Source organism: Temnothorax curvispinosus, unplaced genomic scaffold, assembly GCF_003070985.1.
Source record: "Temnothorax curvispinosus isolate PA1 unplaced genomic scaffold, ASM307098v1 QBEX01009174.1, whole genome shotgun sequence".
Classification (NCBI taxonomy): Eukaryota; Metazoa; Arthropoda; class Insecta; order Hymenoptera; family Formicidae; genus Temnothorax; species Temnothorax curvispinosus.
Genome location: NW_020218954.1, coordinates 1 through 14,667, shown reverse-complemented (window position 1 = coordinate 14,667; position 14,667 = coordinate 1). Strand labels below are relative to the sequence as shown.

Here is a 14,667-nt window from a genome sequence, read left to right as displayed (position 1 = left end):
ACAGTATAATGTTCTTTTTTACTTTTAGTTATCGTAATATTTTTTACCAATCCTTGTGCCAAAGAATAAGTCACGTTCTTAGTTCATACAATATTATGACTTGTGTACTTAAGTTTACTGTTATTTGTGTAAGTACGGAACTGGATAAAATATGTCAATTGAAATCGTCGAGTTTATAATTACCTCATATATAAAAATACCTTTTGTAAGATTTTAATAAACAACTTTTATGTAAATTTTATTTTATTGACACATACAAATATCGAAACATTTTACATTTAGAACTCATAATTACATTACAACTTACTGATAAATACAATTTATAATAAAATTTTAAGGTACAAGTGTAACTAAGTAATTACGCTTTATTTCACCCTCTGCATCGTTTGCTATAACTTCCTCAAAAATTTCATTATTAGGGGCATCATCATATCCTTCAACAATAAAGTCTTCAATGATATCATGTACACCGTCGAGACATATATTGTGAGGCACACAACATGCTATTATAGTAAACGGAATCACATCATCTCTATTCATATTTAGGTATTTTAACCGCCTCTATCTTCCCTTTAGCAAAGCAAAAGCTCGTTCAATCACTTGTCTCATTTTAGAGAGAGCTTGATTGAATTTTTGCTGTGCTCGTGTCAAATTTCCAAAGTTACGGAAAGGCGGAATGCACCATGTTAAGACTGGATATGCTTTGTCCCCAATAATATATTCTTGATCAGGGAAAAAGGCCCGTTTATTTTCTCAAACTGCATGCCATAAATCAGAGTTTCTGAAGACTCGTATATCACCAACAGAGTCTGCAAAACCAGCAAAGCAGTCTGTAAAGCTAAGCTGAGAATCACAAATAGCTTGAAGAGTGATGCTGAACCGCTTTTTTCTGTTGATGTAGAATTGACAATTTTCCTACAAAGGCACATAAAATAATTTATTCAACCGACAAAAAATTACTCTTTTAATAGTACATACTATATTATTCTACTTACCTTAGGACCTTTTACTTCAATACCAGTACCATCGATTGCACCGATGACATCAGGTAAAACACCATTTTCTTTAAATTTATTTTTTACAGTCAAAAGGTTGTCACCTGTTGGCCAAACAATTATATCACCAGCAATAATATAATTGAGAGCTTTGATAACACGCATGAAGCAGTTATTCAACGATGACTTGCCCATACCAAAGCGGTCGGCTACAAATCTAGACAAAGAAATAATAATAGTTACTTCAGTAATTTCTATAACATTGTAACAATAAATAGTTAACAACATATTTTCCTTACTTGTACGAATCTGGAGTAGCAAACAGCCACAAAACCGACAATAGTTGGTTTCTTACAGGTATCATGGGTCGGCCTGTATCATCTGTAATAAATAACGCCGGGCCCAAACGCGTTTCGAGATTCTCAAAAGTGTTCGGAGTCATACGAAAATGCTCGCAAAATGCTTTATTGGTCATTCTTGGAATCGTATCCGATATATAACCTTGACACCGTGCTGGTGTCTTTCTACAACCTCGCACTCTCAATCGCATTTCACATGATGCCAAATCAAATTCCTCATTACTTTCATTACTACTGCTGTTCAACATAATACTTTGTAATAATTGGTCAGAAGCGACTAAAGCCAGTGCTAATATGCGTTTTTTCTGATAAACAACTGCATTTAAATCAGCCATTTTTGTTTGTAAACATTACAGCAACACGCATTGGTCGTTCGATAACTCCCGTCGGTAGCAGACCCACCAGCTCGACCGAGCCCGTCCGCCACATCCACCACACAACGTGAACGTGGAGTTTTTCGAACGCACCCTAGGAAAACGGTATTTTATCAACCGTGATCTCGTCCTCTGTCTAAGTACATAAGGATACTTATGGAGGGATAGGTTTTCCTACTATTGATGGCGCAATAGATTGCACACATATTCGTTTAGTACACACTAGACTTCAAAATGTTAATGAAATTTTTAGAAATAGAAAAGGATACTTCTCTTTGTATGTTCAGGTACATATATAATACTTATTTGAGTAATTTAAGAAAATATTTGTATAAATACAAAAGGATATATACAAAAAAGACTATCTTAGCTAGGTACTTTTTAGTTAACCTTTACTGGTTACACGGAGAGAAATCGTTAGTAAACTTTACATAGTTGCGAAGTAAAATTTACTAAAACAGTTGTGCCGAACTGGCTAAGCTGTATTTACCAACAGGGTTAGGTAAAAATTACCGAACGAATTATATAATTTTTACTTGATTAGTTAAGCTGCAGTAGTTAGGTAAATTCTACTCAACTGTATAAGTAGGATTTACAAATGTTGATACGGTAATATAATATCGAACAATTTTGATACGGTAATATAATATCGATCGTCCGACGCGTCTCGCGAACAGACGATCAGGTAGTAGACGGGGGAGGGAAGGAGGGCCGCGGAAGCACGCCGTCGCGGATTTTCGAACGGGTCGCCGACACTCTCGACACTAGTCACACGCCCTAGATAAGGGGGAAGGTAGAAAAGTAAATAAAGCACAACACACCAAAGTATGCGGTGTGTCGCTCGTTTTTAAATCACCGCCAGTGCGGAGAGGAAAGAGTCACGCGCGAGACACGCGCGAACACGCGTGAAATCGCGCCGCGCCGAAACGTATAGCCTCACCACCGCGATCTGCTCTCTCGCAACGTGCGCGCAAGCTCTCGTGGGCTCGCGACTCGCGACCCACCAACGGACACAGCTTTCTGAAACAACGCGCGGTCGCACTTATTCGCGACGGGCATCCGCACCACAGAACACATAATCGCACTCACTGACAACACCAGAGACGGAAGCCATTATGGGACCACGTATCACGTCATTCACGTCGACAAAAGAGGGTAGCGTTTCGCGGCGCGCGGGCGGCGGCGGTCGCGCGGATCGCGCCTAATGTTATGACGCTAACATCGCGCGGTCGCGTGAAGATTAGCTTAACTTGCTAGGTAAATTTTACTCAACAGTAGTCTGGCGATTTTTACTTAATGTATTTGGTAAATTTTGCTTCACTTGTCAGTTACATTTTACTTAGCTCAAACTCTGGCAAAATTTGTTTAGCGAACTTAAGTAAAATTTACTAACAATTTCTCTCCGTGTATAAATTATTTATATCTGTACTCATTGTGTTCTCCTCAATCGTGGCATACGGACGTGCTTCCTAACATGCTCTACGTACATTATTTAATTTTATATTATTTTAATTTTATATCTTACATTATTATACCATATTCACACTGACAACGCACAAATCATGTAAGTTACTTAGATACTCTAATTTTATATTTCCTTTATTTTATTTTATTTATTACAATACAAAAGGGAAATTTTTTTTCTGCCTATAATCTTAAGTTTCTGACTTGCGGGCACAGTGTCATGAATTGCCTGTTGAATGTATTTCTAAGAGCTTTATTCACCTGAAGAGGGTCCGAATTTAGACCAAAACGCAATGATGTGTTAGAATGTTCTAAAACGTCGAAAAATCATTTCTGTACGAAATGTGTGTGTGTGTGTGTGTGTGTGTGTGTGTGTGTGTGTGTGTAACGCTTTTGTTGTCAATTTATGCTCTAACTTCCGTAATTTTTTAGATATTGGGATGCATTTTTTTAAATAGATAGAGTATCATGTAAGGAAGGATGGGATTGAATTTGGCGATAATCGGTAAAGAGGTTCCTTTTTTAGAAAATTTAGAATTTTTGTAAAAATGCTTGTGTGATTGCTCTAACTTCCGTAAATTTTAAGATATCGGGCTGTTTCTAATTTTATTACATTCTTCAGTCTTTTCTACCCCTATTTCATATATAAATCTTTAAGATTTGGTTGATTAGAAATAAACTTGATTTCAAAAAATTCGTCAAATTTGGTTTATTCCGGAATAAAATTAATGCAAACGAAAAAGTATAATTAAAGAAAGTTAAGAAAGGACAGGGGCAGATATACTTACAAGAAGGCAGCAAGAAGAAGATGCAGTCTGTAAACTTTATAAAAAACTTTAAAAAAATAATTGTGCAAATTAGAAATTTGCACTTTGCTTTCTCAACAAATTGAGGTGTGTGATTTGGAAATTTGCACATAGTAAAGTCACAATTTTGAAGTGAGAAAGTAGGAAATTAGCAATTGAATCCACAACGTATTGTTACGCACAAAAAGGTTCCTCTATGAGGAAGCCAAACTAAAAATTATGCATCTAATAAAATACAAGGTTCCTCAGAGAAGAGCTTTTAGCGCGTAACAATACGTTGTGGATTCAATTTGCTAATTTCATACTCTCTCACTTCAAAATTGTGACTTTGCTATGTGCAAATTTCCAAATCGCACACCTCAATTTGTTGAGGAAACAAAGTGCAAATTTTTAATTTGCAAACTTTTTTTTTTTTTAAGTTAACCTTTTTATGAATTAAAAAAGGGTCAGCTTAGTAGCACAAATGAGGTTTTACAATTGACGCAATGTTAAATCGATATTGATTTTGAGAGTTCAGGCTACATGGTCCATATATGGACTTTTGCATATGGACTTTTGATCGCGTATAAAGCTGTATCTAATCAACAAAATCTTAAAGAATTGTATATGAAATAGGGGTAGAAAAGACTGAAGAATATAATAAAATTAGAAACAGCCCGATATCTTAAAATTTGCGGAAGTTGGAGCAACCACAAACAAAAATTCTAAATTTTATTAAAAAAAAACCGCTTTACTGATCATCGCAAAATTCTATCACAATCTTCCTTACATGATACTCTATCGATTAAAAAAAAGTGCATCCCAATATCTAAAAAATTACGAAAGTTAGAGCATAAACGGACAACTAAAGCGTTACAACACACACACACGCACACGCACACACGGACATTTTGTACAGAACTGATTTTTCGATGTTTTAGAACATTCTAAACCACGGTCTTACATACAGGTCTGGAAACTTCAGTGGTGGGGGTAGGTCGCTTAATGAAGTCGTTTTTAAGTTCTCTAATAGCCACTAGAATTGTTGCGATCAATGTTCTTGTTGTGGCGAGGGACGCCGGAGGCCGGGGGGGATATCTGTCATATGAAATTTGGCGGAGTGGTTTTGTGTCAACTTTGTAGTCTCGACATTATAGGTTCGAATCTCCGTGCCCTTAAGTTTTTTTTTAAATCCTTTCACAAAGCAACGTGGTAAATAATAATGCTTTAAATAATTTAAGACTATAATAAATTAATGAAATATGTATATAAAATAAATACAAGTTTTTTTTTCTAAAAATGTCATGTGTTTCTCGGGGGATAATTATAGTATAGCTACTTATTATTGGCCACTGAGTTTTTTTGAGATATAATTAATTAATAAAGATTAATTATAATATTTTTAACAATATTTAAACTGTTTTTTTTTTTATTAATTTGATATAAAAATATGTTTTAATTGTTATTGATTATTCGATAAATAACTGTAGAATATAGCAAAGAGTAATTCTCTCCAAATTTTTAGGGAATCACGTTTTTGTGACAACAAAACGATTTAACAAGTATCTATTTGCGACAAGACGCGGTTTCTCTTAATTATTATTAATTTTTTATTAACAATTTATTCTCTAGCGGTCGACAGCAAAGAGCAATTTTCTTCAAATTTTTAGGGAATCACGTTCTTGTAATAACAAAATAATTTAGCAAGTATTTGCAACAAACGCAATTTTTCTTAATTGTTATTAATTTTTTATTAACAATTTATTCTCTAGCGGTCTTTAACAAAGAGCGATTCTCACTAAATAATTTAAAGACTGGTACAGAATAAATTGTTAATAAAAAATTAATAACAATTAAGGGAAACCGCGTTTTGTCGCAAATACTTGCTAAATCGTTTTGTTATCACAAGAACGTGATTCCCCCAAAATTTGGAGAAAATCGCTCTTTGCTATCAATCGCTGCAGAATAAATTATTAAAATAAAAAATTAATAATAAAAATTAAGGGAAACCGCCTCTTGTCGCAAATACTTGCTAAATCGTTTTGTTATCATAAGAACGTGATTCCCCCAAAATTTGGAAAAAATCGCTCTTTGCTATCAATCGCTGCAGAATAAATTATTAAAATAAAAAATTAATAATAATAATTAAGGGGAACCGCGTCTTGTCGCAAAACTTGCTAAATTGTTTTATTATCACAAGAACGTGATTCCTTAAAAATTTGGAGAAAAATCGCTCTTTGCTATTCTACAGTTATTTATCGAATATAATCAATAACAATTAATTAAAACATATTGTTATATCCAATCGATGAAAAAACAGTTTGAATATTGTTAAAAAAATATATAGATATATTTAATCTTTATTAATTAATTATATCTCGAAAAAACCCAATGGCCGATAATAATTAGCCTACGATACGTTCGTACCCTCCGAGGAACCCACATGACATATTTGAACGTCTCCTTTCCGCGAGACGTTTTTAGACGTTTTGCTGTTAGTTTCAGCTACATCCGAGTTCTCGGGTTATGTTCATCTGCGGATTTCGATGACAGCGACGAGTAGTGGTTATGATAGAAACTAAATGCATTCTCGATAAGCGATTATGCCACCACTAGAATTAGCGGTAGTCTCCGAACCTGTATGTAAGACCGTGTTCTAAACACTGCCGAAAATACCTTAAAAAAATTTTGTTTACAAAAAGCAAAAAGTTTAATATACTTGCAACTTATATTTTACTAGCTTGATACCCGTGCTTCGCTACGGTAACACACATTTTACCTCTTTTCACCCCGTTAGAGGTCGAATTTCTAAAAATCCTTTCTTAGTGGGTGCTTACATCATGGAAAGAATATACTCCTCGAATTTCATGTTTCTAGGTTTAAAGGTTTATGCTGGGCGTTGATGACTTGATGAGTCAATCGTAACATTGAATTATGCATATATATATAGATTATAAATTATAATGAATATTTAATAATAATAGAATTATAGATATGCTGAAAGAAGGGAAAGGGAGCTTAAATAATTTCAAGAAAACAAATAATGATTCAAAATGAGATATTTAATTTGGCAGAATTATTAAAGAAAACCAACATTCGTTGCAAGGGTAAGGAAAACTGCCAAAAACCTTACCAGTCTTCATTAAAAAAAAAATACATTTTTAAAGTACAAAATAAACATATCTTACAAATATGATTATAAATTAATGTAAATAGAAAAATGTGCAAATTAATACAGAAATAGCACATTTAGTAATACAATAAAATTATTTGTAATCAACATGTTACAATATAAAATTTTTAAAACATGTTCAATAATAGAGAAGTAAAGAATAATTTACAAAATAAAATATTGCATTTTTGGCTTTTATCACATACCTACTTATTACTATTTTATATCACATTTTTATCACATATTTTATTACAAATATATAGATAATATATGAAAAATAAACTCTGAAAAGCAAAATAAAAATTTAATATCTAGTAATTGAACGCTGAAAAACAAAATAAAAATTAATAATAATGTGCAGCATGCAGAAAAAAATATAGGCTAGATGGGCTAGATGTAAAAATTTAAAAGTATTATGCAAAATAATACAAAAAATATTAAATATTATCAGATATATAAAATATTATCAGATGTGCATTGATTTTTATATAAATTTTGCGTATTATGCAGTTTGAAATGCTTCGCGTCAGGTCCAAAGTTAATACAATTAATGTTTTTAGCTTGAAGACTTGATCAAATTACACAAATTGAAGAAAGAATATTATTACACAATCGATTTCTTTTCTTACTTTTTACATCTGTAACAATAGAAAATATTATTTTAGCCTCGGCATTGGAACAAGGATAACAAAGGACTACTTTAATTATTAATAATTCTAAATTTGGAAACAACTTTTGCCCGTCAAAATTTTTACATTGTAATATATTCTTCCACATTTCATCTATTTGTAAAGAAGCTAACTGTATTTTTTGTCGTCAAAACTTGATGGTAATATGTCCTACTCGAAAGCTAAATCTGATATGTTAACATGTTCTACTTGCTTAGCAATATGAGTTAGATATTTAATTTTATTTCTACCTTTTTTGTAAAAAGCAATTTTAGGATCTAGAAAATTTAACTGCTTAAAAAATTCATCGTTATAAGGTAGACGCTTTAGCATTTCTCGAACTGCCGCGCGCCGTAACATAAAAGTCCAAACATTTCAATTTAATTTCTTGCGCGCATTCCAAAGATAATGTTTCTAAAAAACTTTCACATTCCGGTCCTATACGTATGTTATCTATATGTTTTACATTATTATCTAAATCTGAAATTGAAATATTTTCTAAATTATCGTACTTTAAAAAATTGTCGGCTAATTGACGAATTAATTGTTGACTGCTTTCGTGTAATTTATGGATTAAAATGTAACGCGATTGAAATAATGCGTTAAAATTATTAAAATAATTTAATGCGTATTTGAGAAACAACAAATATGCTTTAATGGAATTATTATTTAAAAATTGTAATATATTTTCCGCGGATTTTAATTTATCTTCTACTGTTGCTAACAAGAAATAACTTTTTAAGACTTCCCAATTTTCTAAGAGTCTAACAACGCACTTTTGTAAACAAAGCCATTTAGTATCTGACAATTTTAATATTTTTTATTTGTTCAATTTCAAAAAAATCTTGGAATTCACCCAATATCAAAAGACACGGTAGTGTCTCGTGCTAAGTACACGCGGAGCGAAACAGACCTTGACTCTTTTACGCGACGGTACGGGTTGCAAGTACTCGAGATGTTGAGATCTCGATAACGAGTGAACGGATCAAGTTCTAAGTAGGTTTGATCGATAGCTTGGAGTCAAATAGGGGGGGGGGTTTCTCTCATAATATTCCGCTACATGCCCTACGAGCGGAGATATTGCGACGCAAAGTCAAAATGTGAAAAATTTTATTTTAAGATACTTCTCCTAACGCCGACGTCTCAATATTATTATGATTCTTAGAGAAATGTCACTTTCACTTTTTCGACGCTGGCGGCGCAGGTATCGCCAGTTTCGATATCGCGCGCGTATTTCGAAATTAGGTCGATAGACTTATCGGTCAGGAGGAAGATTTCTATTTAGGTAAATTAGATATATATATAATATATATTGAGTCAATTGCTTCATGTTTATCTGGAGAGATTTCGTATCTTTATTACATCGTATTACCATCGCTGCCGGAAAAGAAGGTTCTCTACGCTTGGTAGAAAGTGCCGCTAGGGAATTTTTAAGTCGATTCTTATGAATCAAGATTGAATTCGATGGCTAGGGTATCCCAGGTTGCCGATAACGGGATCCAGATAGTGCGCTTCATAGTTTTCGGTATCCAGGTGTAATCGTACGTTGAATTTGATGTCTAGGTGTCCCAGGTTGCCGATGACAAGGTCCACATAGTGCGCTCCGTAGTTTTCAGTGTCTACGTGTATTAATACCTTGAATTTGATGTCCACGTGTCCCAGGTTGCCGATGACGGGATCCAGATAGTGCGCTTCATAGTTTTCGGCGTCCAGCTGTAATTGTACGTTGAATTCGATGTCTAGGTGTCCCAGGTTGCCGATGACGAGGTCCACATAGTGCGCTTCGTAGTTTTCGGTGTCCAGGTGTAATAATACGTTGAATGCGATGTCTAGGTGTCCTAGGTTGCCGATGACAATGTCTAGATAGTGAGCTCCGTAGTTTTCGGTGTCTACGTGTATTAATACCTTGAATTTGATGTCTAGGTGTCCCAGGTTGCCGATGACGAGGTTCACATAGTGCGCTTTGTAGTTTTTGGTGTCTAGGTGTATTAATAACTTTAAATCTGAATGTAGGACACGTAGATATCAAATTCGAGGTATTAATACACGAAGACACCGAAAACTACGGAGCGCACTATGTGGACCTCGTCATCGGCAACGTGGGACATCTAGACATCGAATTCAACGTATTATTACACCTGGACACCGAAAATTATGGAGCGCACTATCTGGAACCCGTCATCGGCAACCTGGAACACGTGGACATCGAATTCAAGGTATTAATACACCTGGACACCGAAAACTATGGAGCGCACTATATGGACCTCGTTATCGGCAACCTGGGACATCTAGACATTGAATTCAAGCTTGATTCATAAGAATCGATTTAAAAATTCCCTAGCGGCAGAATTAAAATTATGTCATGACATAATAAAAATTCGTTGAATTAATATTATGTCTAAACATAATAAAAATTGGACGAATAATAGTAACCTTTCGAAAGTAGAGGTTTTAAGCTTAAAATTTAAATTTTATTCATTTTTAACAAAGTTACAGCTGCTCGAATTTTGCCTATTTTTAAAGATAAATTTAGTGTTCCTTCAATTTTTGTGAGAAATGTATAAATTATTTTTACTAAAATATTATTAATTTTTATGTATTTGTTGTTATTGCTAATTTTGTGAATAATTAAAATAAAAAATAAAGTTTTGCAGATCCCCTTGCTTAACACTACAAAATAGGTGATATCAGTACAAAATTACCTTTTTCAAAAAAGGTAAAAAAAGTGCCAAGTACACGCAATGTACTTTGTAAATTCAAAAATCTAACCTAAGTGGTAGCTTTATATCTTTTTCACAAAATTATATTATCTAACTTAACTCAAGTGACATGTATTTCAAAAAAATATGTGAAATCTTTAAATTAAATTGCGCCAATTGTAAAGAGAATATGTATATTGCTTTGAAAGATAATTGTTATACAACTACTTTAAAGAAATAAAACCCAAGTGGTATCTTCGTATTCCTATTCAAGGGTCTTCCTATTCTAAACACAAGTGATAATAGCTTCTTAATTCTCTTTAACAAATTTTTAATACTACAAAGAATCATTTTAATTACAAAGAATTAAAGAAGTAACAGTACAAAATAAAAATATTTAATTAAAACAAAATAAATAAATTTTTCTTGTAAAAAAACTTGGCGCTGCTTTTTTACTCCTGTCGCATTCTTCCCTAAATTATGTTTATTGTATTTTATACAATCAAAAATCTTAGTACTAATGTTTAAATTTTAATGTTTAAATTTCAAAGTCTAGCAGCGCCAAGTTTTTTTACAAGAAAAATTCATTTATTTTGTTTTAATTAAATATTTTTATTTTGTACTGTTACTTCTTTAATTCTTTGTAATTAAAATGATTCTTTTGTAGTTTAAAAATTTGTTAAAGAGAATTAAGAAGCTATTATCACTTGGGTTTAGAATAAGAAGATCCTTGTATAGGAATACGAAGATACCACTTGAGTTTTATTTCTTTAAAGTAGTTGCATAACAATTATCTTTCAAAACAATATACATATTCTCTTTACAATTGTTGCATATCTCTTCGCACTGCCCGAAATGTAAGTGGCAACTCCTCTAATCAAATCTTCGCAAGAAGAAGATAACTTTTTGCAAGCTTTACTGGCTACAATCGCGGATGAATGGCAAATACAATTCATTGTTACTAAATTTGGAACTTCTTCTTTAAGACGACTCATAAAAGAATTTTTGCGTCCAATCATAACTGACGCATTATCGGATGCCATTCCAACAATATTTTTTATGGGAATATGTTTTTCTTCTAAGCATTTTTTAAATATTTCAAAAATTTTATTCGCGGAACAATCTCTTGCATCTAAAGATAACAATTCTAATAATTGAGTTGTAATTTTTTTATTCGAAGGTGATACATATCGAACAAGAAAGCACATTAATTTAATATCTGAGATATCCGTACTCTCATCTATTAAAATGGAAAATTTACAAGTTTTCAAATATTCTACGATTGTTTCAATTTCCCGTTTCGCAGTGACATTAGTAACAATATTTGCGCACTTATTTCGAGCTAGTGAAAAATCTTGTACAACTTTGGGATCTTTAAAAATATCTTTTATTAAAGGTGTTAAATAATCCGTGATTTGAAAGGCTAAATTATGCTCGGCAAAAAAAATTGATAATTTAATTTCTGCGCGTTTAACTTTATTTTTATGTGATGAACTATTTTCAGTATAAATATTATCAGCAGTCTTATAATTACAAGATTTTATGTTCTCGATATGTCTGACCGTTTGTGAATGTTCAACTAAATTTGTTTTGCAACATCTGATAGTTTTATTGCATGCAATACAAAGCGCTTTATTTTCTGCAGGATGAGGAGCTAACCATCCTTTAAAGATATTTTCATCTAGCCAGGCATTTTGAAATTCTCTAGTTCTACGTTTCTTAATAGCTCCTTGACCAACAGAATCCATCATGCAGCATGCACAAATATATAAATAAGTGTTGTACTTACTAACTTACCTTGTGTAGGTTACATATCTAAACTCTAACCTCCTTCGACGAACCCGTCACTTTCGCGCCAAGACCCGAGACTTTAGCGCCCATAACGGTCGCATTATAGACAGTACTGTCTAGCAGCTGTTTTCGCCGCGCTTGCGCGAAAAACCGGGCCGGATTCACGAAACGTCGTTTTATCTATTAATAAATTTACCAGTTATGGTCAAGGAAGTTTGTTGATATTATATTACATAGTATATATATCAGGTGATATATATACATATATATCAGGTTATTCGACATAAATAAATATATAAAATATGGTATTTATATAAATATACATATTTGTTAACAAAAATATCTCATACGTATATATGGAATTGAATATTTCCAAGATATTAATTAACTTACAAGTATAACAGTCATCGACAAATTCAATTTCTTACAAATATTACACTCGGAAATATTAATTGTAGGCCAAATAAAAAAAATACGTGTTTTCTCTTCAACGGAATTTTTTTCAGAAAGGAATTGTCAAAATAATAGGAGTATAGGTCAAAGCATGAAAATTTCTGCAAGAGTAATCAACATAATTTTTTACTACAATTTTTTTATGTTTATTAATTATTTTTACATCTCTACATTATTCCAAAGATCGCTCTTTGATTATCGTGCAACGGCAACTCAGATTCACGCCGAGATACCGAGAAAGCATTTCCAGCGTAAAAACATCGTCGATCGCGCGACCTAAGTGAGAGCGACAAGGAGAGAGTAATATTCTCCCTCTCGCTCGGCACTGCCGAGCGCTACCGACACACCGATAGACCGAGCGTCACTCTGTGTGCGTAGTGGAGGTGGCGCGCATGCGCGAAAAACCAGGCCGGAATCCGCCGGATTCACATCACTGGTGGCGCGTAGTCGCCCACCGACTTCTCGGCGCCCGGTCGCCCTCGGCAGTAGCATGTGGACGCTTGCCGACTCCTGGGCGCTAGGACGCCTTCCGATGGTGGCGCGCGGACGTCCGTCGATTTCTAGGCGCAAGGTCACCTCCGGCAGTAGCGCGTGGACACTTGCCGACTTTTGGGCGCTATGACGCCTTCCGACAGTGGCGCGTGGACGCCTGTCGACTCCTGGGCGCTGGGTCGCCTCCGGCAGTAGCGCGTGGACGCTCGTCGACTCCTCGGCGAATCAACACTATATCCTGGCATCAAACGCCAGTCCTCGGAGCACATCCACCCCGGACAAGACGTTGCAACTATTTGAGGAGCGTTTTAAAACGCAAGATGAAGATCCTACTAAACGGCGTAAAATTCGGCCAATGCCGCTACAGGCGATATCATTCAAAAAGAGGAAGCTCAACCCGTCATTAAAGGAACTGAATACTAGTGGCTCTAGTCGACCTTCAGGTTCTAGCCGCCGCATCGATCCTCCGACAAAGCCTTCGTTTCCCCGTAACTCTTCTCGACCGGCTACACCAAGAGCGATCAACGACTTAAGCGAGGAGAAGGAAAACCTTCCATGGGACTTACCTCAGAGATCTCTCCGCTACCACCTTCTCCCACGAAGAAGATTACAACCTCGACGCAGACTAGTCCCATAAGAGGTGTCAATGCGGACACGCAAACTAAGAAACGTTGTATACATATATATTGTTTAAAAATCCAAATTGTGTCACCTTCCTGTCTACCCCTTTGCGATTACTTTATCCGTGGGCCAACTCCTACTCACGTCTTAATAAATAAGCAATAATAAGGTAGATAACCGCATATATACTCTAAGTAGCCCACAATAACCTTGCACGTACACGCACACGTACACCCACACGCATACGCACACGCACACTAGACCGAAAGTCACATATATCGAGTCGAAAAGCTTATACCTTTACATGTCAAATCTGGACCTTTCAGGGCTTACAGCGCGGAAACGGCTCATAGGATCAAGTTGTGCCCGTTGACAGCCCATAGCGAGCTAATTAAATCTGTCTATTTTTATTAATTCCCCATCCTGTATTAAAATTAATAATAATAAATGAATAAGTACGTATTTTTATGTGAATATGTTAATTCTCTTTTTAAAATAATATACCTGTACAGTTCACACAATTCTTCATATAAGTGATACCAATGAAAAAAGATTAACAAATAAGCAACTTAATCGACAGACTGGCAATATATAACATCTCTTTGATGTGACCATTGAAAAAACTATGAGCCAACTCGCTTTGTCGGATTCACACAGCACTTTTTCGGATCAATCGTCAAGACATTATTAATTTCGACCAACGCTTTTGGTCAGATGATGTAATTTCTGAATTAAATAATTTTTATTTTATTGCGAAAAAATATTGCCTCAGCCAATGTTTGAACCTGGAACCT

General features: G+C 34.5%; 1 pseudogene; it reads right to left on the bottom strand.

Moving 5' to 3' along the window:
- Positions 1-362: 362 nt before the first annotated feature.
- Positions 363-1,689, bottom strand: LOC112458728 (annotated as a pseudogene).
- Positions 1,690-14,667: the final 12,978 nt, after the last annotated feature.